We start from the raw sequence: 25,326 nt of genomic DNA, 5'->3' as shown, positions 1-25,326 counted from the left end.
ACAGTGGAAAAGTTAACTTAGCTTATTATACTTACGGATGAATATTTGGTATATTTATAATCATTTATTTAATTAAATCCTATAGTTCTTAACAGCAGTTATTATTTTATGATAATTTAACGTCACTTCTTTGAATGGATATATTTCTATTTCATATTTTTTAAATCTTTGACGCAACAATTTATGCAATTCATATATTAATTTCGTAATATTCATTATTTTTTTACACGAGCCTACTAAGTTTTAGGTTCGTTGGAATGGGCCCAGATACTTTTAAGCTATTAAAAAATTACTTTACAAAAGGTTCATTTTTCATTAAATTATTTTAGGTGGCTTTAAATGAAGCCAAATAGTTTATAAAATCCATCGTTGGTTAATTGACCCATCCTAAAATATACCAGACTAAATAAAAAAAATACTGGAAACTCTTTCAATTAGCCTGGGGCGTTGTGAGCGACGGCAACAATTGCAAAGAGCCGGATATTTCAATCAGCCTACGATAAATATATTAAAACACTATATGTCCACCGGTGGTTCATAGTATAGAGTATTCACCTTCCAATTAGGTAAACCCGGGTTCGATTCCCAGCTGTGACTTGTTGATACAAATTCTGCTCCCAGATCGCATTGACCACAGTGCTGGAGTAAAATATCCTCAGTGGTAAATGGCTCATGGGTTAGAATTCCCTTGCTGTCGAGCTAACCGTGGAGGGTTTTCGTGGTTTTCCTCTCCATGTAACGCAAACGAGGGTTAGTTCCCTCAAAAAGTCTTCCACGAAAGCTAGTTTTTCCAAATGCTTGATCCAGTTAAGTCGTCTATTTAACACCGGCATATTTTTGTTTTTTTACAACCATCGTTGAACAGTCGATCCAATTTTTGGGTTTACGACTACTAATGTTCAACGCAGTAACCTTGTAATTTTGAACTCAATCCAGAAGACAAGGGCACTCCTGGATCAAATATTGGGAGATATTTGCCTTCGTGGAGGACTTTTTAAGGGAACTAACGCGCATTTGCGTTACATGCGGAATTTGTATCGACTGGGATTCGAACCCGGTTCGCGTCATTGGAAGGCGAGCGCTCTATCCCCTGAGCCATCGCGACTCACCCCAAGTACAAAATAAAATAATCTTTTTAATATGCTGTGCGCAAAGTCGTAATGTTTTTAATATATTGTGGGCAAGAAGGAAAGTTATTTAAACAGTTATAAATTTATCACCAGCAAAAAATAAAATTGATTTCTTTTTCAAAGGAATTTTGTCTTCGTGAAAAACAAGTTTGGAAACTGATATTTCAGAAGAAGATGAATTGAGTTGAAAGAAAGTCAAAAATGGCTACGAGCAAGTAGCTTAAAATAACACGAAAACAGAGGTGACAAGCATACTTGAATGAAGTTTTCCTTTTATATTTTCTTTCAGCTATTTATACTCGGTGAAAGCGACAAGGAGATAACGTTGTGTAATTGTGCAATAATATTATGCAATGTGCTTGAAGCATTTAATTTGTATTAACTTTACAAGGGATCTTCTTTTAAACAAACATCGTCAGAAAAGTAAATTAAAATTCCCGTAATCGTAATGGAGTTAGCTGCAGCAACCTTAATAATGTAATAGACTGAACTGTACCCTACACTGTTCGAATTTTTATTCTGAAATTACGATAAAATAATCAGCAGCATTTTGTCCATCCAATTAACCATAAAATTTTCGGTTAAAAGCAAGTTTTATTTTTACGGTTTTTTAATCATTTGCAACTAGCATGGTTTCAAAACCACAAAAAAAATTAGCTTCACATTCGAGCTGCGGTTTTGGTTAGATAACGGGCATTGGAGTTAGGTTGAGTTGCGTTTTGTCAATAGAATCATGGAATGTAATTTAATTACTTTGTCTGATTTATTTCCATTTTATTATTTTTATGCCTGTAAACACAGAGTTAGAATAGTTATTGATTATTATTTTCTAAATTAAAATAAGCAAGTTTTAAGGAAATTTGCGCTTTGTTTCAATTTTAGTTCAGAAAGTGAGACAAATGCGCGTTTTTGCCGCAATGAAAGTGGTAAATAAAATGACTTTAATTCCAATCGTGCATTACTAAGTTAATATTAACTTAGTAAAAACAAGGTTCGCACACTCCTTAGAAAAAATTTAAAGTGGTAGCAAATAAAATTCATTTCCATAAATCTGTGTTCGATGACACTCTTAATATTTTTAAATAAACAAGTTTAACAAACATGTTTAATAAACATGTTTCGACATGTTTAAATAAACATGTTTAAATAAAATAATAGGCATTTTTAAATAAACAAGTCTACTTTAATTTAAGCTAATAAAATTAAATTTGCGATATGTATATAGCATTGTCGACATAACGAAACCACTTTTTATTTTTTAAGGTCCGTATGACCCTTTAAAAAAATATTCTTTTTTCAGATTCTATGAAAATGTTAATAGAGTATAAGTCGGTGTCAAACATTCAAAAAATTAAAAAAAGAGTCGGAGTTAAACCATTTCAATCTCCAGAGTCGGAGTCCGACTCCGGAGCTTTGTATAATGTCCATTTGACACAAATGGGAAACCGGTGTCCCTTTTATATATTTTTTTTCTGACGCTCTAATAACAAGTAAAATTATATTTATTATTTTTTAATTATAAAAAGCAGTTTAATAGTTCAATAGTTGTTGAAAATGTTAATAGACTATAAGTCGGTGTCAAACATTCAAAAAAAATAAAAAAATAAAAAAAGAGTCGGAGTCAAACATTTCAATCTCCAGAGTCGGAGTCCGACTCTGGAACTTTGTATAATGTCCATTTGACACAAATGGGAAACCGGTGTCCCTTTTATATATTTTTTCTGACGCTCTAATAACAAGTAAAAATACATTTATTATTTTTTAATTATAAAAAGCAGTTTAATAGTTCAATAGTTGTTGAAAATGTTAATAGAGTATAAATCGGTGTCAAACATTCAAAAAAATTAAAAAAAAGAGTCGGAGTCAAACATTTCAATCTTCAGAGTCGGAGCCTGACTCCGAAGCTTTGTATAATATCCATTTGACATAAATGGGAAACCGGTGTCCCTTTTATATATTTTTTTCCGACGCTCTAATAACAAGTAAAATTATATTTATTATTTTTTAATTATAAAAAGCAGTTTAATAGTTCCTTTTTTAATTTAGTCTCGGAGCTTTAGTTTAATAATTCCGGAGCTTTGCATACCAACTCCAGAGCTTCACGGTAAATAAATTAATATATACTTGTAACTTAATCTTTTGAGTGAGTTTTATATACAAAATGAATATAAAAATGATGGTGATGAATTTTATTTTCAAAAATTCTATTTTTAATCCTCATTTAAACTTGCTCAAAATAGCCATGGATCGAAAAAGGGAAGAAAATGTCAAAGAGGAGAAATTGTTTTTCTTTGAAATCCAGAAATTAAGAAGAAGTATTTTTATTTTGTGTGGTCTCTTCTTTCCAAAGATCATTACCCTAAAGGTTTACCTCAAAAGGTTCAAAATACTTATCGCATTTGTGTCTAGCACATACTTCTAAGCACTAAAATTTATTGATAAAAAACAACCGGAAATAGATTTGACTGCGGAAATATTAACCAACAGATGAGATGACGTAGAAAGGATCATCTTTCTTCCGTATTAAAATAAAGCTTATTTTGAATTCGATTTTCCTTGGAAACAAAAATAACATTTGACTCAATTTGTGATTAGCGTCCTTTTATAAATATGGCTTATTTTTACGCAGTTTCTTTTTAAAAAACAAAAAGCTTACGTGTTAGCTAAAAAAAGTAAATGATTTACCCCGATTTTCGTGTAGGCGTTTATCACGTATGCCCGGGTATTAATAGATTAAACCTTTCGAAATAAAGTTTAATATTGCTTAGTGTAATTCGTTGACGCAATTAAGACACCGGTGCCAGGGTAGCTCAGGGGATTGAGTGCTTACTTCCCACAGAGGTGAAACGAGTTAGATCCCAGCGATAGTTTGGAGATACTAACTCCGTACCCGGCTATTATTATTAAATATCCAAAAATTATTATCTATTAAATAACGAAAACATTTCGGAATGAATTAAGCCTCTGCATTTATTATTTAATTAGCCTAAAGACGTTTGTGGTGATAGTAATAATCTTAAAATATACCAGACTAAATAAAAATTACAGGAAATTTTTTCAATTAGCCTGGCGCGTTGTGAACGACGCCAACAATTGCAAAGAGCTAGATATTTCAATCAGCCAACTATGATTATATCAATCCCAAACTTATCCAAACTTATGACTTTTGTGTACCCTTTCTAAATTTTTCGTAACGCTGTGTACCACTAATAATTTTTTTTTTTTTAAATATGTTTATTTTTATTTTTTGGTGCGAAAGATAAAAATTATATATTATAAAAATAAACAAAATAATTAGAATTTATTACAAACCTTTACTATAAAAAATTCGCACAAAAGTTAAAAAATCACAACTGTCTGTTGACACCACTAATTATTAAGTGTTAACTCTGCAAAAAATAGTCAATAGAAAAATACGTAATCGTAAATTTACATTGCTGGATTTGATTTTAAATAAAATCATTTGAAATTTTCGCTTGTTGCAAGATATTTCGCATAAGAACGCGTCCCCCCACTAAACTGTTCCCGCACCCCTGGGGGTACGCGTGCCACACTTTAGGAAACACTGGGATAGAGTATTCACCTCCCAATGAGGTGAACCCAGGTTCGAATTCCAGCGGTGGCTTGTTATTACAGATTCTGCTCCCGAGTCACACCAGCCACAGTGCTGACGTAAAATATCCTCAGAGGTAGACGGATCATGGGTTAGAGTCCCCTTATCGTCAGGCTAAACGTGGGAGGAGTTCGTGGTTTTCCTCTGCGTGTAATGCGATTGCGGGTTACTTTCATGTAGAAGTCCTCCATGAAGGCGAGTTTCTCCCAATACTTATTCCATTTTATTGTCCTTTGGATTGGGTTCAAAATTACTAGGCTACGGAGTAGAACGTTAGTAGGCATAAACCGAAAATCGGGTTGGCTGTTCAACGACTTTCATAAGATAAAAATAAAATGAGACACCGGTGTCCCTTTTACACATTTTTTTCTGACTCTGTAATTATTAGTAAGAAATATTTTGGAACTTTTCAATTATTAAAAACAGTGTAATAGTTAATAAAAAAATTTCAGATTATCGGAATTTTATTTGTACTAAAATGTCCAATCCAACCAAAGTAGTGAGAATTTTTTTTTTTCATTCATATTCAAAAATGTATCAATAATTGATTTAGCAAATTAAAGAAATTTCGATGATGGATAACTGTCTCTCTCAGGTCTAAATAACAGCGAATAAGTGATAATTTTAAACATTATTATTTGGAAGTGAACCATGTTTTTTAAGTGAACCATGTTTGGAAGTTTACCTTTATGCAGAAAAAGACACCGGTGTTTCCTGCTGTATTTCATAAACACAAATTACTAAAATGCTAAATATTAATTGAAAAATTATTGCTTGGAAGTGAAGATTTTACCTTTAACCCCTTGGGGACGGTTGATTCAGAAAAGCATTCGAACAAAATCAGAATCAAGTTGTAATTAAATAAAAAACGGTAACTTAAATGTAGTCGTTACTAATTTGACAGACTTACTTTGCTTTTACACTAATTATTGTTAGTTTAATCATATATATAATCAATGTTAATTCAAAGTATAACTAAATAGTTTTATTTTGAACAAAGTATTGGTGAATGAAATAAATCAAACAATTATAACTCCGCCCACAAATAAACTGCTAAAGAAATACTTTGATTACCAGTTTTATATTTTTACCCTGATTGATACGGTTTTATGCTGTCACGTATTTGTGACAGTCGGCGCGAAAGGGTTAAAGCAAAAAAAATGACAGGGGTGTATCATGCTGTATTTCATAACCATAAATTATTTTTAAATTAATATTGAACTAATTTAATTAAATTTAATATTAAAAAATTAAATATAATATTTTTCACTTATTTTGACCTAAACAATAATTAATTAATTATGAAAAATGTTTGAAAAATATGTTGATTAAAAATAATGCGTCTAAGGGTTAAGCAATTTTAAAATTTTATTTTTATTTAAATAATTTAATTCAGATATAATCTTAAGCAAATAAAAAAAAACTGAAGCATTCATCGTGATACTTTTCCTGACATAGTTAAAAAAAAGTATACTTTAAAAACATAATTTTCCAACTTTGCATACAATAATACATGAAATATAAAAAAGATAGAAAAGCTATTCACTCGTTTGCTTTAGATTTATTAACTTTTATTACTGTTAGACATATCATCAAATGAAAATTTCATATTTTGAATATTTCACTTAGCACTATGAAAGAAAAAAAAACATTAAAAGCTTATTCATAACGTTCTTTAAAAAACTGATTACATAAAAAATAAACATAAAAATTGTCAACATATTTTAAAGAAATAAAAACAAAATCTGTAATCAAAGGTACAGGAAATATTTAGCTTAAAATATATACATTTAGGATGTAAAATTATTTTTTATATACATTATTAAAATGAAGAGTTCATCGAATCACAATTGATAAACTACCACTCTAAAATATATATTTGCTGTCCGGAGCAAGTTGGCATCTATATTTTATTCTTGAATAACTAAGTGTTATTGCTTACAATCCTATGTAAATGATAAATATCAATAAAACGATTTTTTTTCTTAGCTTTCACATTGTTATTTTCAATTCTCGATTATATTCAAGTGTGAAAAATTATAACAGCATAAAGTACAACGCCGCTCGAATTATCTCGAGTGTGTACAGTTTGGCCTGTTTAGCGTGCTCGAATTAACTTGAGCGCACAAGTTAAGGGGTTAACGCCTCTCACAAAAATGTTGAGTTCAAACTTAATGAGTTTTAGTGAAAACTTTAGCTTGAAATAATCATTTTGTGTATCCTTGAAAAACATGTTCGTGAATAACAGACAAGAGACAGAATGATAGTAATAAAAAGGAGACAAACCTATATCATTTAAATACATTTGTGACTACCATTGTATGTTATTTTTTAATGAAAACATATTTGTGTGACTTTTAAACGCTGCATTGAAAAAGGAAATTCTTACTAGTACAAACATGAAGTTACGTACACTATTGAGTCTCTAAGGTTAAATATAACCACTAAGTCCCTCAGGCTGAAAATAATTCTGATAAGCCCCTAAGGCTAATTACAACCAATTTGGTAGGAAACTATTTTAAAGCACATGAAATATTTTGTGATGATTTAGAAAAATCGTAGCAATTAAATATTAAAAATTTAGAGAGAATTAAAAAACTAAAAAAGAAAGTTTTTTTTTCCTTTTACTATCAAAAGTATACTATTGAATTTGAATATTTCTAAATTTAATTTTTGTGCACTATATAAATTCAATTTTTTTTAAATATTTTTTATACAAAAATTTGCTACGATTGAAATAAATTTTTCATAATATTTTTAATTCTAAAATTTTGTTTTTTTATTATTTTACAAAAAAATAGTTATGGGATACTCCAATTTAATACTTTTTCTCTGAAGTAATATCACTCCAAACACTTTATTTTGCAATCTTTAGTACTAAAAAATACATAAAATTTTAATAAATGAAATTATTTACTTACGTTAAAGCATCATTGCGAATATAGTCCTCGCGATTGAGAAACTCTTTAACATAAATTTTCACTTTCCCATTCTTGAATTTTTCAGTTCAGAAAGTTAACTTGAGTTCACAAAACAAAGTTTCTCGTATAGTCAAAGTTTCGTTCCAACAGTAAACAAAAACACTCACAATAAACAAAAACAATCCTTTCGGCAATATGAGACACAATATAAATGATACATAAAATGGAAATTAATATCCAATGGTAGCAGTGTGGTTAGCTAGAGAAGTTATTGCTGTATTAGTAATGATATCATTGCAACTGAAAGCAAACGATAGCGAGAGGACAACGACCCTTCCTCCCAAGAACGTAGCGCTGCCGAGGGAAAAAAAGGATAGACTCTCCTCTCTGGATCTTCTGTTTGGAAGATGCTTTCTCCGTTGCCGGTTTGAATCAAATGATACGTTCTTTTGGAGGTTCGGCACACTTGCTGCTTGTATGTGGGTCAGTGGCGGTCATGGCTAGACTATCATAGAGAAAAGCAGAGAGATTTCACTCATAGTAGGTTCGGAGTACTCGTGCCCTATTTGTGAGCCAACCGGTTTTTGTCGCTTTCTGACCCACTTAATTTGTATTTATCTCTTTTTTTTTTTATTTAATTTTTTATATTTTATTTATCTTTTTTTTATCATTAGCTTCTTCATTCTTATCCAAATCGCCAGCGCATCGCTTTTCTATTTTGATTTTGCGTTCGAATCAGTTGCGCCTTTTTTAATGTTAGCGACGCCTTTGAGAGTCACGACCTTTTGATTTTTTTTCTTCTTCTTTTTATGTTCTTATGTCATCCGTAGATGTATGTTTACAACGGTATGTACCGTTGCATGAGGATGACATCGATATGTTTAACATCGGTATATTCTTAGATGTATTTTCTCTTTCTATTCTTCCTTTCTTTTATCCCAGTTCTTTGATCCCTTGTTCTTCTTTTAACAGTTCCTGGGAAATTATACCTGAATCGCCTTTAAAGTAACAGCAGATTTGATTAAATTTATTTTAGAAACAAATTGCTTCTTTGTTTAACTGTTCTTTTCCAAAAAGTTTTATTCTCAGGTTTTTCGCTTTTGATTTTGACTGATGTTTTATTTGTTTCTCCTCCTGAAATTAAAAAGAAAGAAATAGATAAATAAAAATAGCAAGCGGTGCTTTTAACTTCGCGTTATTTTTTTAAAATATGTCTAAAAGGATATTGAACATACGTTTGATATCCTTAAATGAACCACTATAAAACCTTTACATACAGATGGCACACCGGTGTACCTCTTATATTTTTTTCTGACACTTTAATAACAAATAAAAATGCATTTAGGTATTTTTTTAATTATATGAAACAAACTAATAGCTATTAAAATATTTTTTAAATTATCAGAATTACATTTATACTAAAATATAAAATCCAAAAAGAGTAGTTTGTAATTTTTTTTTCACTCATATTAAAAAATTTATCAGTAATTGATGTTTACAACGGTATGTACCGTTGCATGAGGATCACATCGATAGTTTAACATCGGTATATTCTTAGATGTATTTTCTCTTTCTATTCTTCTTTTCTTTTATCCCAGTTCTTTGATCCCTTGTTCTTCTTTTAAAAGTTCCTGGGAAATTATGCTTGAATCGCCTTTAAAGTAACCGCAGAATTGATTAAATTTATTTTAGAAGCAAATTGCTTCTTTGTTTAACTGTTCTCTTCCTAAATTTTAATTCTCGGGTTTTCCACTTTTGATTTAAATTGATTTTTATTTGTTTCTCCTCCTGAAATTAAAAAGAAAGAAATAGATAAATAAAAAGAAATAGCAAGCGGTGCTTTTAACTTTGCGTTATTTTTTTAAATATGTTTTAAAGGATATTAACCCCTTTGAAGGCCGTGGTAAGTATACTTACCACCACGCTTTACCACTTTTAATTTAGGTTTCCATTTTTCAATAACTTCAGCTTTCTTGAAGTGAGTTTGAGTAAAATTGGTAACCATTTGTCACTTTTAAGAAACGTATAAAAGTTGTAAAATACATAATTCCTTCTGAAGTTTGCAGTATTTAAGGAATTTATTTTATAAATAAAGAAAAATAAAAGTCAGTAAGTTCCTAATAGGTCATGTTAAATATATTTACCACCAAAAAAATGGCATTTTTATAAACTAAATGAGTTTTTTTCATATCAATTACTGTTCTTAAAACAATTTCAAATACAAAAATGCTTTAATTTACCTTTACAAGAAATGAAGGACCCATTAAAGGGTTAACACGTTGAATGCCACTCTAATTTTACATGTCTTGCCCGTCTAGTAACGGTAAATATCTACAGACTAAATTTGCAAATATTAGACAGATTTTGCTTGCTTTTTAAAAGGTTTAGCATGACATATCTGAAAAAAGTGGTGAATTATATAAGCCTGCGAATTGTTTAGAAATAGCGATGGATTAAAATCTACTAAATTGAATTTATTGAACCAAGAATCACAATGAATAAACTAACACTTGAAAATATTTATTCGCTATCCGGAGCAAGTTGGCATCTCTGTGTATATAAAAAAAACTATTTTTGTGTATTCTGTATTGCAATAACTTCTTCAAACCATTTTAGTAACAATAATAATATAAAAAAAAAATTAAAAATTTACTCGAATTATGTGTTTCTAATAATTTTGGTTTCTATTAATGTGTTTCTAAAATTCAGTGCCGGTCACCGGTGACCCCCATGGCATTCAATGTGTTAAACATGCGTTTAACATCCTTAAGTGAACCACTATAAAACCTTTTCATACAGATGGGACACCGGTGTACCTTATATATATTTTTTTTCTGACGCTTTAAATTACAAATAAAATTGCATATATTTAGGTATTTTTTAATTATGAAAAACAATCTAATAGGTATTAAAATATTTTTTAGATTATCGGAATTGCATTTATACTAAAATATAAAATCCAAAAAAAGTAGTTTGAAATTTTTTTCTCTCCTATTAAAAAATTTATCAATAACTGATTTTGTAAAGAAAAAAAGTTTAATGAGGCATAAATGTTTCTCTTAGGTCTAACTAACTGCAAACAGCGCAAATTTTAAATCTTATTGTTAAGAAAAGTATTTGGAAGATTTTACCCGTAACGTAGATGTTTCATGCTGTATTTCTAAACCATAAATTATTTAAATATTAGAAATAATATTCCAACTTATTATGACCTAAGTTAAAAGTATTAATAATATGTTTCATAAAAATTCTGCGTTAAAGTGATGAAATCTAGGCGTTTTTTAAAATATTCTGTTTTTTCCATAACGATATTCTTTCTTGAACGCAAAAAGTACTTAATTTGTATCCAATCCATTGTTGTATTTTAAATTAATATTTAGTCTCGAATTCTCAATAATCTGTTTGATACAAAAATAATTCTTTCAGCTATTGTTTTAAATAAAATATCTTTCCCATCTAATTAAATAATTTCACATGATTCACTATTTACACAGTAGCATACCTAAAAAATAATTCCTAAAAACTTAACTCCGCAAAGTTTCGCATTGAAAAACTATATGCCTTAGTAAAGGGGATCTAACATGGAAGCATTGTACGCAAACAATTTGAATTTAAAATTTATGTGAAATTATTAAAATATTTTTAAGTAATAAAATGGTTTTAAAAAAATATTTTATTACAATTTAGTAAAATATTTTAAAAAAGGGAATATAGTTAAAAGTGATTTTATTTGTTTCTCCACCGAAAATAAAAAATAAAAATCAAAGCTTTTCTTAGACTTCGAATTACTTTCTTATAGTTTACACCATACCTGCCAACTTTCACTCTGTCCGAGAATGGATTTTCAGAGTATTTGTAAAACAATAAACGAAAAACAATCTGACTCAAAAATATATTTATATTTTGATCCCGTTGAAATTCGCTTGCGCAAGGATTATTATGCATTCATATATTTATTGTAATTATTTATATGTAGTGGTGGTCAAACTCATTTATAATTATCATTATAATTCAAAAAGTTAATTGGAATAACACAAGTATTTCTACCACTTTAAATATGAAAATAAAATCTTCCGGAAAATCCGGAAGAGTTGGCAGGTATGGTTTACACGGCTAAATTTGAAAATGAAACACTTGAAAAATTCTGAGAGTTTTTAAATACATCCTGCTTTTTCCATGACAACAATTTTAATTGAACGTAAGAAAATATTAACAGTATTTTAAACTACCAACTGGAAACTCAAAGCTAAGAGGTGGAAAGTTTGGTACAACATTGTTAAGCATTTTTAGACCCACAAGGGCTGTAGCGCCATAAAAGAAAAGTCAGTGTTTTTAAATCTGATGCATGTTGCCCTTCAAATCAATATTTAGCACCAAATATAAAATTGTCTATTCAGGACAAAAGTAACTCTACTTTACTGAATAGGTTTAAATTAAAATATTTGGACCCATCCCCGCCTAGTTAAATAATATTTTGCTGCTCACAGTTGCTTACTTAAAATCTAATCCCTTAAGACTTATTTCCGTTAAGTTTCGGATTGAGAAACTAAAAACTGCAGTATTAAAAGTTGCCTAATGCAAGGCTAATGTGTGTAAATAGTACACTGTAAAAAATTCTGAATCAAATTACTGTAAAAAGTACTGGCCCCGTGAGTCCCGCACCATAAAATCCATTTTACCGCAAAGCCATTTCTACCGTAAAACTTTATACTGTAATTTTTGCAATAATATTTAATTGCTTTTTTTAGAGTAAATATTGATGCAAAAATTAAGGTATAGTAGGTTTTTTTGTACCGTGAGATTTTAAGTACTGGCACTTCGGGTGCAAGTACTTTTCACTATAATTTGATCCGGAATTCTTTACAATACTTTTCCAATATTCAATTTCCCTTCTAAGTTTGTGGACCGCTTTATTGGTCAATTTAATAACATAATTTTAGTAAGGGAGAGTAATAACAAGTAAACTAAGGGACAACGTTTTTCTGATTAATTGTGAAAATATAAAAAGCAAAGGTTTAAATGTATCATACATTTTTAGCGATCTTTACACGTAGGAAAAACAAAATAGATAAAACAATTGCACAATACATGCTTAACGCTATTTGCATCTCCTTTTTTTTAAAAAACAAAAATCTGACTCTAAATTACAGAGCATTTTACACATTCAAATTAAGCTAGTAATCATAATATTTATGATATAAATAAATGTAATGCTTTTAAAATGTTTAATTTAAAAAAAATTAAATATTTTTTTAAAGAAAAGAAGAGTGAATCCAATTAAAATAAATTGAAAAAAGGCTAAGGACGTAAACGCCACACTTTCTAAAAATAATTCCTAAAAAAACGTAACATTTCACTGAATTTATATCGTCTTCTAATGAGTTAGCGTTATTCAGAGCACATTTAACTCGTCTATGCCATTAAACTGATTATCACAGCAATAAAGAAAATGATTCACTCAGCAAGCAGTATCTTCACAGAATGGGCCTGTTAATGGTGACTTAAACACGATATTTATTGATCCTTTTAAAAACAGTTGGTGGCGATAATTAGCGCGATAATATTTCGATTCGTATTAAGCGTTTTTCGTAATGATAGTGATATTGTTGTATATAATTGTTGTGTATAATTATCGTTTATTTGATATTAAAATTCATTATCATGATATATTCTGAGAATATTAAATATCACGATTAAAATATCCTATCTCTTATCCCCGACCAAACATTTTGCGCCATTTTAGGACTCCAACTTCTAACAGCAATGATGTCATGTGATTTTAATCCCGATCAGATGACATGGATAGTGCCTGAGATGTTACACCCCTCTCAAATTTTCTATTCGACATCTAAAGGGACATCTTTCAGTTATGAAAAATTTAACGATCACCTTGCTGCTGGATCAGTACCCCTAGATCAGTACTCCTGGATCGGTACCCCTAGAGGTATTGATTTGTTATGGGAACTTAGAGAAATTTGTGACACCGACATATTTAACGTGCACCAGTCATTATTTAATACACGGGAATTCTTCAGCTGGCTGGATTCGAACTCTCGCTCTCACGAATATGAGTCCAACGCCCTACCAACCGGGCTATCTGGGCCCCATGTTTATATATTTTATTTATTTTATAACCGTCATTGAACAGCTGATCCGAATTGGGGCAACCGTCACGACAGGTTCATTTTCTTATTATATTTTATAACCGTCGTTGAACAGTCAACCAAAACTTATGAGTTTACGACTACCAGTGTTCAACTCCATAGCGTTGTAATTTAAGCCCAATCCAGAAGACAAGGGGACGCGAAGGGTCAAGCATTGGGAGAAATTTGCCTTCGCGGAGAACTTTTTTGATAGAACTTACCCGCATTTACGTTACGGGAAGAGGAAAACTAAGAAAACCTCCCACGGTTAGCCTGACGGCAAGGGGACTCTATCACATGATCCGTCTACCACTGAGGATATTTTTACGCCAGAACTGTGGTCTGTGCGAGCTGGGTGAGGAATTCGTATCAACCAGCCATCGCTGGGATACGAGCCCGGTTCACCTCATTGAAGGGCGATTACTCTATTCTCTGAGTCACCACGGGTCCCAGGTTTTTCTAAATATTTGTCTGCGTCTTTGAGAAAACACATGAACTTAACGCATCGCATCATAGATTAAAATGTATTAGTACTTTATTCCTACCACGCCCTGCCTACCAGGGAAGTTGAAACATTTAGTATTTAATCGAGTTTTAAAAAATTCCGGTTTGTACACAAAAAATGTAAGATGTCGAGAGAAACCGAGGATAAATTCTCCTGATTTTTTTATCAGTAAAGAGAAAGTATTCAAGATTTGTTTTAAAAAAATCACATGTAACAGGAAAAAAAAGAAAAAAAACATTATTTTACTCCGTTAGTGTTATGGATATCTTTCGATTTTCCTCAATTAAACCCTTAACGCACAGATTTTTTTGGAGAAAAAAAAACCATCCAAAAAAATCAATTTTTTTTTATGTAAAAAAACACACTTTTCTTTTGGTGGACAATTTTGATATACTACGCTTTCCATGGAAATAGGCTATATTCAGAGATGCCAACTGCTCCGGACACGTCAAAATAATTTTTAAAAAAAATGGTAAATAACTACAAAGTAAATTTGCAAATATTTGACTATTTTTGATTGCTTTTTAAAAGGTATTGCATGGCATAAGTACTTTAGAAATAGTAGTGGTTAAAAATCTACTGAATTGAATTTATTAAACCAAGAATCACAATTGATAAACTCCCACTTTAAAATATATATTTACTGTCCGGAGCAAGCCGGCATCTCAGTATAATATTTTATTCCTGAATAAATAAATATTATAGCTTACTATCCTATGTAAATGATAAATATCAATAAAATGATTTTTTTCCTTAACTTTCACATTGGTATTTTCAATTCTCGATTATATTCGAGTGTGAAAAATTATAGCAGCATAAAATACAGTGCCACTCGAATTATCTCGAGTGTGTACAGTTTGGCCTGTTAAGCGTGCTCGAATTAACTCGAGTGTACAAGTTAATGGGTTAAAGCTAGGAGATACATTTTCTAGTTCTTATCATAGTTTGAAAAATAATGCTCTGCAAATATCACAAAAATGTGGGGTTTTATTATAATTTTGTTTATGACAATGCATAGTTAGCTCCTTTTCTCTAATTAAGTGAATTAAAGTTTTTTATATAACATCTGATGACTATAAAAACTCTATTAATTCATCTCAAAAAAAAGAGGGTTGCATTTTGTAGTAAAAAGGGGTTTCGTCCTTCACCTTATTCGCAAGGGGGTTAATGGAACGAAAAAGGGTTGAGAACCTATGTAGTACCTGGATGTGCTTTCCGTTTCAACAGGTGATCTGTATTATATATTTTTTTTTTCGTAAATCGAGATATTTGTTCTCACTACTTAACCCCTTTACTTCCGTTCTTTATATTTCATTTTGAGAATATTGGAACAGATTTTTTCATATACTTCAACGGCAGGTCATAAGTTCAATGACAGGTCCCATGAAAAATTTTGAATGTTCTTAAACCTAAGTCTGTTGAAGTTTAATGTACTCTGGCTGATAAATTATAAAAAAAACTGAAAACTTGTCTTGGGAACCTACATAATCATTTGATTTATACTCTGTTGCAAGTTAAGAAAAGAACATTGCCATATAGGATCAAAGTAATCATCCGCGACAGCATATAGTTCCGTTTTATTTCGTTATCAAATTATACAAATAAGCTTTCAAAACAAGCTAGAAGTTAAGCTCGTCGGACAAAAATTTAGTTGATGCTATCTTTTGCGATATATATCATAGAATTATTAAAAAACGAGTTATAGTTTCGCTGTCTTATTTCAATCCTAGATTTAGCGACGTATTTCTATAAGTAAGGAGAACATTCGTTCTTGAAAAAGAAAGAACTATATGACGTTGCAAGAGCATTGGATTTGATTAGACCGCCAAAAATGGCGCTTCTTATGCTGATATGCCCTTAACAAATTAAATAAAACCTAAAGAATTTTTATTTTTAGCTGTAGAAAAAAATTCGTCTGCAAGAAACAATATGTATTATTCTTCTATCTGTTTCTTTAAATTCGAACAGGAAGATGCATATTTGTTACGATTTTCTCCTAGATTTAGCAACATATATCTGTAAGTAAGGAGAACATGAAACATATATGACGTTGCAAGACATTGGATTTGATTGGACCACCAAAAATGGCATATCTTATGCTGACATGCCCTTAACAAATCAAATGCTACTAGAAGAATTTTTATTTTTACTCATGTTTAGCTGTAGAAAAAAAATCGTCTGCAAGAAACAATGTTTATTATTCTTCCATCTGTTTCTTTAAATACGAACAGGAAGACGTATATTTGTTACGATTTTATCCTAGATTTGGCGAGGTATTTCTATAAGTAAGGAGAACATTCGTTCTTGAAAAAGAAAAAAACTATATGACGTTGCAAGAGCATTGGATATCATTAAAACACTGAAAATGGCGCGACTTATGCTGACATGACCTTAACAAATCAAATGCTACATGAAGAATTTTTATTTTTACCTATGTTTAATCGTCTGCAAGAAACAATATGTATTATTCTTCCATCAGTTTCTTTAAATGCGAGCAGGAAGACGCATATTTGTTACGATTTTTAAGATATCATTTTCATTAATTCTCATCAACAAAACAATAATTTTTATTCAACAAATTTTATTTCCCTCATTTCACACGATTCTCACGACACACGACAAGCAAGCAAAAAGAAGGTTTCTCAAAGTCGTTTCATGACTTGGAGATGGAGATGTACGTTCGAGCTGGGTGCTTGGCATCCATTTTTAGTGTACTTAGATGCAAACAAGATCTATTCATAAGGATAATGGTTCTTTTTGCAACAGAGTATAGTTCCTCTTTAGAGTTCTGTATTATTTAAGAGATTTTTCCGTTTTCTGCAAGTAAGAGTTTTTTTTAATCGAACAAAATGGTGTTATATTAAGCAAAATGGACCTAAAAGTCAATATTTATCACTTATTTATTTCCATTTGGGCTAAACATACTTTTCAAAAAAGTAAAAAGTGTTAATAAAAAGTGTTTCATTACTAGCATTCATTTTTCAGAAATAAAGTATTTCTGCCGAGTTTTACTTGTCTTCGCAATACTTTGAAAAAAGTGATTCATGACTGTACGTACCGAGTAGGAAATTATTTAAACACATAGATGTGTAATTGTGAACAGATAATTCAGAAGTAATGGAAATAGAAATTATGGAAATTGCTAAACCATTATTATAATTATGGATATAACGTATTATAACTATGGAAATTACTTATAAATGGAATTTACTAAACCAAGGATCATACATTGAAAGGTAGATATTTTATTTACATCGCACTAGTTGTTGCAGTTCATTTACGTCACACTAGAGCTGCACAATGGGTTATTGGTGACAGTCTGGGAAGCATCCCTGAGGATGATCCGAGGACATGCCATTACAATTTTGATCCTCTGCAGCGAGGATGGCATCCCCGTTTCGGTAGCTCGACGACCTGCGCGCGAAGTCGAGTACTTTACGGTAGAACAGTTTAACAAGGACCAATACCGTACATCGTCTGTCCCTATGCAGAATGATCCAAGTGGTCGCCGATCCGCACTCTGACCTCAGCCAGTGATGCTTGAATTCGGTGTTCTGCTGGGAACCGTGTCTTAGCGATTAGTACACCGCGGGACTATACATTAAAAGACTACCACTTAAAAATATTTATCCGCTATCCAGAGCAGGTTGACATCTCTGTTTGTAGGAAAAATTTCAAAAGCATTAAAATTTACTAAAAAAGCTTTATGTTATCAAAATAATATAGTTGTCATTATCTATAAAATATAATAAAAAGAGGTCACTTATCTATAAGATATGATGAAATATGTCTGCGTTTGTACGTACCGATACCGCGCACCCTCGTAACTTAGGTAGGCTGACCGCAGTCCACGGCGGGACCATACATTAAAAGACTATCACTTGAAAATATTTATCCGCTATCCAGAGCAAGTTGACATCTCTGTTTGAAGGAAAAGGCATTAAAATTGACTAAAAAAACTTTATGTTATCAAAATAATATAATTGTCACTTATCTATAAGATATAATAAAAAGAGGTCACTTATCTTATAAGATATGATGAAAAATGTCTCCGTTTTAACACTTTCTCTTTCGAGCTGTGACCTATAAATATCACGTTCAAGGAGAATCTTATTGACAAATTCATTGTTCGAATTTGAATATCGTATATTTTTGTTAAATTTAAGTAGTCTTTATTTAAATTTAATATAATTAAATTTGATATTTATTAACCCTTTGAACTCTAATGTCGCCAACAACAGTCATCAATTTAAAATTAAAAGTTTTTGTATATTGACGTACCTGAAAAAGATTTTGCAAAGTGATAGTGAGACAACAATTAAAGTTGGAAATTTTCCTAAAAATTAAACTGCTTAAACATTCAGGAGGTGAATAAGCTAACAAATTTAAAATTTTTTGCATCATTTTAAGGAATGTAATTTTACATGTCAAAAGTACGAAATTTGAGCAAAATCCGCTGAATTGTCCCTGAGAAATTTAATTGAAAAAAGTAAGGCACTTAAAATTCGATTTTTCGGAATTATTCGGCTGATTATGCTCAAGTTTTGAATTCTGCCACATAAAATTACATTCTTTCAAATGATGCAAAAAATTTTATACCTTACAATTTAAAAAATTTTCGACACTTCATAAATAAAATAATAAATTATTTTTTCACATGGAATTATCTTTGAATAAACAAATTTTATAATTTTGTGCAAAAATTGCAAATAAAATAACAAAGAAAAGTTATTGTTTCAACATATTTCAAAACTATTTTCTTTTTGTATACCTTTTATCTATTTTGTTTGTGCAAAATTTTCTGAACACAGGTAATATTAAGCCTAAATTTTATAATAATGGTCTTCGTTTGACTGTGATAGAGTCTTAGAAAAATTTGAAATTATTAAGATTGTGCTGCAGATCTACTCTCCATATTTTGATACCAAGTATGCATACATAGCTAGTATCAGACCCCTTTATATGCATATATTCAGATATATAGGGGTGCCAACTTTTGGGAAAGGCTGAGAAAGATTTTTTGAAAGGCTTACGAATGAAAGACAGAGTCAGCATTGCCTGACCCGAAGATTGAGCCCATGACCTGTAGTACGAGAACGTAAATATTTAATATTTTTAGTTATTTTATTTAATTATAATCGAAAAAATTTTGAAATGTAAAGTATATAATGTATTAAATCATTTTAAAGAATCAATGTTTTGTATCAATTCTTCTTCTGCTTACGTTCTCGAAATATGGGGAAATATACAAAAAATAAAATTAACATTAAGGCTGCAAACTTTGGACACCTCTTCTGACCAAACTATTGGCACCATACTTGGGGGATTCTCACGAAATATGATATTCACTGTCCCTTGCTCCAAGATCTAATACTATAATACTAAAAGAACTTTTTTTAAAAAAAAACTGATAAATAGCATTGCTGTTAGCATTTTAAAATGACTTTGCGCTGGCATTGACTGTTTTGTATACTTAAGAAATTTAATTGAATATCAAAATGTCATTTTCCTGACATGTCCCAAACAATATTTGCAATAATAACTAGCTTCAAAACTTCCCATACATTTTTCAAAATCTAATTTTTTTTTATCTTAAATCTATGTTTGCATTTCTAGAATATATGCAGAGAGTATTGTTTACTAAAACTTCGCTTAAAATAATTTTTTCTGTCAATAATTTGTTTGTCCCATGAAGATCTGTCATTTTCCTGGCTACTTTTATTTAGTGATTTATAACCAAAATAGATAGCGCCAGGAATCAATATCGTGTGTTAACAGATTGATTAGATACCCTCCTATATGAACATGTCCTGTTGCATGAATAAAGAACCAATTTTCTGGCTCAAAATCTATTTCAAAAATTTTTTCAAGGTGAGTAGGTTTTTATGCTGTCATTTTCCTGGCTTCTTGAAATCATTAATAACAAAAACTACATAGATTTATCTGAGTTATTTTAAAAAATACTGTTGTTTTCTGCAGAATATAAACGTCTTCGACCAAAATATTAAATTAAAGTTATATGCTATAAAATGGTGAATTTGTTATTATCCTGGCTGTCATTTTCCTGGCTTATGAATTTCAGGACATTGAAGTGTTACCAGAAATTCTTTTTAGCTGCTAATACTGCAAAGAGGGAAAGCAAATATTAACGTAATACCAAGTTTATGTATGATTGTAATATGCTTGTATGTAATCAAAGTTATTTATTTATTTAATGATTGATTATTATACACAATTTTATTCTGCACATATCAGCAACAAAAATTTTTTTGCTTCTTTCTACAGTGGATAAAAAAGAATTAATTTAAGTAATTTATGGTCCATCTAACATAAAGGCTTAAGTTGAGTTACTATTAACTTAAAATGACTGTTTTTTAAACTTCTAGGGTAATATGTCATTTTCCTGGCATTCAAGATTTGGTGAATTTTTATTTTATCTTTTTCTTGAACAAATGTCAATAAACTACACTGCTGCCTATAAGATATTATTAAGTGTAGCTAAAGAAGTATACAAAAAATAATTTAGATTATTTTGAAGACTTTAAATTTGAAGAAATTTTTTGGTCCGAATTGTCATATTTCGAAAGTATGGTTTAGTCAAAAAAATTACTTTTGTGTTAGTTTTCGTATCATGAAATATCGTTTGCACTAATTAAGCGGCATATTTGAGTCTTTTGAGTCTTTTGTGCTAGAACGTGAAAATCCGATCATTAGATTAAACGTTATTCAGGGTGGTCCGATTATTTTTTGCGATCTGTACCTAAAAAAAAGTTTTCAATACATTTAACAACTTCTACTTTCATTATCATTCAAAAACGACAAAAATAATGAACAGTTGTTTTACTTCTATATTTCATAACAAAATATGTAATATAAAGCTTGTTTTTTTATTTAATGCAATTTGTTTTAAATCAAACAGTAGCAGTAATCAAAACCTGTAAAATGTTTCTTTATCTAAATAAATTAAAGATATATGGGTCACTTAGATACAAGAAGAGTGATGAAAAATTGAAGTAAACACTTTCGCTTTCAAGACATGACCTATTAAACAAAATCACGATCAAGGCGAATGATAATGATTAAAACTCATGTTTTGATATAAATGTCATAGTGTTATTTTCTTCTTTTCCTTAATCGTATTTGAATCTGCGCAAGTTGAAAAATCATTTGAATCTGCGCAAGTTGAAAATTCATTTGAATCTGCGCAAGTCAAAAGGTTCAAAATTAATGTTATTTTTAACCTTTTCGGGACGGGGGAATCCTAAATGAATCAGAATGGGAACCAATATAAATTGGCAACTTGCCATGGATTTTTCGAAGATCTTTCACCAAGAAAAATGAAAAAGCCACAGTTTAAGTGCCTTTGACTTGAAAAAAAGCTGTAATTTCAAACAGTATGCACCAACTCGCTGTAAAGAATTTTCTGTGCTTTAGAACGAACAAATAACTAAAATATTTTAAAAATTCTTAATCTTTTTAAAAAATTTCCAATTTGGCGATTACATTGTAAACATAAAATACGGTAGACGGATCATGGGTTTAAGTCCCCTTGCTCTCAGGATAACCGTGAGAGGTTGTCGTGGTTTTTCTCTCTGGGAAACGTAAATGCGGGTGAGTCAATGAAATGTTAGTTAAAAAATCAATGAAAAAATTGATTTTTTTTGGGCCGGTTTTTTTCAAAAAATCTGTGCGTTAAGGGGTAAATTGAGGAAAATCGTAAGATATCCATAACACTAACGGAATAGAAAAAATGTTTTTTTTTCCCTGTTTTTCTGTTACATGCGATTTTTTTTAACAAATCTTGAATGCTTTCACTTTACTGATCTCAAATTTGTGCTCAGTTTCTCTTGACAGCCTACAGTTTTTATGCACAAACCAGAATTTTTTAATATTCACTCGTTTGAATACTAAGTGTCTTTACTTCTCTAGTACGTAAGGCGTGGTAGGAAGAAAGCACTAACACATTTTAGTTTATGATGCGGTGCGTTAAGTTCATGTGTTTTTTCAAAGACGCATATATGTATAGAAAAACCAGGGAGCCGTAGTGACTCAGGGGATAGAGCAATCGCCTTTCAAAGAAGTGAACCGGGTTCGTATCCCAGCGATGGCTGGCTGATACGAGTTCCTCACCCGGCTCCCACTGACCATAGTACTGGCGTAAAAATATCCTCAGTGGTTGACGGATTATGCGTTAGAATCCCCTTGCAGTCAGGCTAACCGTGGGAGGTTTTCGTGGTTTTTCTCTCTATGTAACATAAATGCGGGTTAGTTGCATCAAAAAAGCTCTCTACGGCGGCAAATTTCCACAATGCTTGATCTAGGAGTTTTTTTCGTCTTCTGGATTGGGTTCAAAATTACAAGGCTACAGAGTTAAAACGCTAGTAATTACAGAGTTAAAACGCAAAATTACAACGCTAGTAGTCGTTAACTCAATTTTTTTGGTTGGCTGTTCAACGACGGTTATAAGATATAATAAAAATTGGACCTCTCGTGACAATTAGGAAAAGTTTATCCTTGCGATATCTAAAAGTTTGGCATTAATAATTTCTTGGTTTGGGCTTTCTTTTTGTCTGTATAAGAGCTGCCAAATTTTACGCATTTTGCGTAAGGCCTTATATTTATATTTAAAGTGGTAGCAAAATTTAAGCTTTCTATTTATTTCTTGAATTTATAAATTTGTTTAAAATTATAATGACCACCACTACAAATAAATAAATTCAACATTCAAGTTAAAATAATCAGACTGGAATAGCTGCTAGGGGCCTTCTGCGCGGCCCAGGTGCCCAATTTTTAATAAATAAAGAAAGAAAGAAAATGGAATTGCTGAGAACCTTATACTCTTTTTGTAAATATTTATTCTAGTGGTAGCTACGTTTATGTTTTAATGTATTGATTTGTATTCATTCAAGCTTATTTTCTACACCACTACATACAAATGATTTTAAAGTTCATATAAAACGCCACTTTGTCTCTGATCTCTCGTGCTGAGGCTTTTAAAATATTGGCAAAATTTGTCAAAATAATAAAAATTTTAGCTGTTGCCTGTAAAATATTTTGCCAAAAGCGTAGAAACAGGCAACTCTGCGATAGTTTGCTAATGAATAATATGGATCTGTCTGTAATTGTGATTCAATTTTCATATTACTACCATTGAAGAAAATCTTCCTCGGGAAGATTAATAGTTGGCAGGTATGCTCTGCGCAGAGCTGCATACTACTACAATTTTTATAAAATATATGTGGAGTGGTTGGCTTTAAAAATTTTGCATATTATTTTAAAACCCTGCCTACGAGAACAAAGTGACTTTTTATGTTAACTTTTGAATCCTCCACATATGGGGGTACAGAAAATAATTTTAAGTCAAACTTACTAAACAAGGAATTATATATTAAATTATAAAATTTGCTACCATTAGAGAAACTTACCCAAAAGTTGGTAACTCTGTTTCTATGCATATACAGGGGTCTGATAACAGCTATGTATGCATATTTGGTATCAAAATATGCAGAGTGGATCTGCAGCACAATCTTAACAAGTTCAAATTTTTCTAAGACCCTATCACAGTCAAACGAAGACCATTATAAAAATTAGATTTAATAAAACATGTCGCAGATTCAAAGTTAAAACGACGCTTCTGAAAACATAATTAGTGTTATTTGAATGAGAAGTGAGTGCAGAAGTGTCGTTTAAACTTTGAACCAGCGATGTGTTCTGAAAATTTTGCACAAACAAATAAAATGTATACAAAAAGAAAATAGTTTTGAAATACGTTGAAACAATAACTTTTCTTCTGTATTTTATTTGCAATTTTTACACAGAATTATAAAATATGCTGATCCAAAGATAATTTAATGCAAAAAAATAATTTATTATTTTTTTATTACTTTATTTATGAAGTGTCGAAAAATTTTTTTAAGTTGTAAGGTATGCAATTTTTTGCATCATTTGAAAGAATGTAATTTTATGAGGCACAATTCAAAATTTGAGCAAAATCAGTCAAATGATTCCTAAAAATCGAATTTTAAGCATCTGAGCTTTTAGTATCACGCACAATTACAAAATTTGTTTATCCAAAGATAATTTCATACAAGAAGTAATTTATTATTTTTCATTATTTTATTTAAGAAATGTCGAAAAAAATTTGAATTGTAAGATATACAATTTCTTGCATCAGTTTAAAGACTGTAATTTTATTTGGGGAACTACACAATTTGAGCTGAAACAGTCAAATGATTCCTAAAAATCGAATTTTAAGCTTCTCAAATTTTAGTATCACTTTTTTGTCGCAGCAATGTGGAAAAAAAGATCTCAATTATAAAATTCGTTTGTCCAAAGATAATTCCATGCAAAAAATGACCTTTATTACATATTTGTTATTTGTTATTATTTTATTTAATAATGCTCGAAAAACTTTTGGACTGTAAGGTATAAAGTTTTTTGTACTATTTTAAATAATATAATTTCACAAGGCAAAATACAAAATTAGAGCAAAATCAGTTGAATAATTCCAGAGGAATCAAATTTTAAATACCTGACTTTTTTGAAATTCAATTTGTCCAGATCTATTCAACCAATTTTGCTCAAACTTTGCACATGTAGCACTAATAATCACTTGTTTTAATCGATGCCCAACTTTCAGGACCTTAGCGTTGACTGTTCCAGAGTTAAAATCACTTTTTTTTATTGATTCTCAAATTTCAGGACCTTAGCGCTGACTGTACCAGAATTAAAATCACTTCTTTTAATCAATGCCTAAATTTCAGAACCTTAGCGCTGACTGTTCCAGAGTTGCAAGAGATTCGAAATAGCTTTCTGTAACAAGGACAGACAAAAAATACTGAGTAAACACTAAGAAAAGTTGAAAAAATATTGCTAAGAATTTGTTATTTTATTTAAAAGTTCTTAAAATTTTTTAAATGAATGGAATTACTAAAATTTAAGAAATGGAATACTTACCCTTACTGTCTATAAACAATATTCAACTAGAGCTCTTAGAAATTAAGAATATATATTT

The 25,326-nt window shown here is 30.4% G+C and overlaps 1 protein-coding gene and 1 long non-coding RNA gene across 2 annotated transcripts in view; both read right to left on the bottom strand.

Annotated features, from left to right (window-relative positions):
- Positions 1-8,253, bottom strand: part of LOC107455863 (hormone receptor 4) — a 58,513-nt gene extending 50,260 nt beyond the window's left edge. The window contains exon 1 of the mRNA XM_043041218.2: positions 7,665-8,253. The gene's annotated coding sequence lies outside the window, so the exon portion shown is untranslated. The remainder of the gene's footprint in view (positions 1-7,664) is intronic.
- Positions 8,254-8,373: 120 nt separating this feature from the next.
- On the bottom strand, positions 8,374-25,124 carry LOC139427203 (uncharacterized). The gene is made up of 3 exons (XR_011638340.1): positions 24,925-25,124; positions 18,119-18,233; positions 8,374-8,798 (listed from the first exon to the last, which is right to left on the bottom strand). It is a non-coding gene; the product is annotated as an uncharacterized lncRNA (long non-coding RNA).
- Between the last annotated feature and the right edge of the window lie 202 nt (positions 25,125-25,326).

This window comes from Parasteatoda tepidariorum, chromosome X2, assembly GCF_043381705.1.
Source record: "Parasteatoda tepidariorum isolate YZ-2023 chromosome X2, CAS_Ptep_4.0, whole genome shotgun sequence".
Taxonomy (NCBI): Eukaryota; Metazoa; Arthropoda; class Arachnida; order Araneae; family Theridiidae; genus Parasteatoda; species Parasteatoda tepidariorum.
This window is presented reverse-complemented; position numbering and strand designations above follow the sequence as displayed.